The sequence below is a fragment of the Sinocyclocheilus rhinocerous genome, unplaced genomic scaffold (genome assembly GCF_001515625.1).
Source record: "Sinocyclocheilus rhinocerous isolate Xijiao unplaced genomic scaffold, SAMN03320098_v1.1 scaffold29381, whole genome shotgun sequence".
Classification (NCBI taxonomy): domain Eukaryota; kingdom Metazoa; phylum Chordata; class Actinopteri; order Cypriniformes; family Cyprinidae; genus Sinocyclocheilus; species Sinocyclocheilus rhinocerous.
Genome location: NW_015647340.1, coordinates 1 through 960, shown reverse-complemented (window position 1 = coordinate 960; position 960 = coordinate 1). Strand labels below are relative to the sequence as shown.

Below are 960 nucleotides of genomic sequence, written 5' to 3'. Positions count from 1 at the left end.
GCATAATTGTAAAATAAAAAAAATTGAGAAATGATTGCTTTTTTTTTATTTGTACTTTAATATAACAATATTTCATCGGTACACTGCAACAATAGAACATGTCTATAAAAAGATAATTTGCATTTTGTCATTCTTGTCACAGACATTTTTCAGCATATTAATTAATATTTTGCATCTTTTTTTTATTAGAAATAACATGCTTGTAAGTGTCTTGAATTAATGTAACCTAAAAAAATGCTTAATCAGAATAATATCAATACAACTACTAAATAACTAATAATAACAAAACACATTTCCATTGGTATAGTTTAATTTTCATGAAAGAATAACAAACTAAGTACATATGTACATTTTATTAACCTTGAAATTTTATGTATTTAATGAAATTAACAATATTACAAAAAGTTGTCTTTAGCTGGATTCGAACACCTGTCTTGGTGACCACCTGCAATAGGAAGCAGTGTAAAATAAATGCGCGATTTTCCTGCATGAAGAAACCGGAAAGTGTATCACTGCGCGCATTCTAAGGAAGAACTGTCTTTGAACGTCAAATTTCATAATGCAGTGTTTTGTCAAAGTTAACGCCCTGCTGGTTCAACATGCCAGCAGACTGAAGTTTCTTCTCTGCAGCCAAATAACAGGTCTCTCAGAAGTTGGATTCAAACCGAGTCCTCCAGAGGAGACTGCGACCTGAGCGTAGCGACATAGACCGCTCGGACATCCTGACGCTTGTGTTCAGCGAGAGCTGACTTGTTGGAGCTACACCTAAAAGCATGGACCTAAAAGCTAGTGATTCTCTGTTCAGCCCCATCAGCCCACAGGCCTCGTTGGCGCAGTTAGGCAGCGCGTCAGTCTCATAATCTGAAGGTCGTGAGTTTGAGTCTCCCACGGGGCAGCGTGTTGCTTTTTGATACTTGAGAGCGCTTAGACGAAAGAGCGGGCTTCTCTGTTCTCTTCCCT

The 960-nt window shown here is 37.4% G+C and overlaps 1 non-coding gene across 1 annotated transcript; it reads left to right on the top strand.

Moving 5' to 3' along the window:
* Positions 1-821: 821 nt before the first annotated feature.
* On the top strand, positions 822-895 carry trnam-cau (transfer RNA methionine (anticodon CAU)). Its single transcript has one exon. It is a non-coding gene; the product is annotated as a tRNA-Met (tRNA).
* Positions 896-960: the final 65 nt, after the last annotated feature.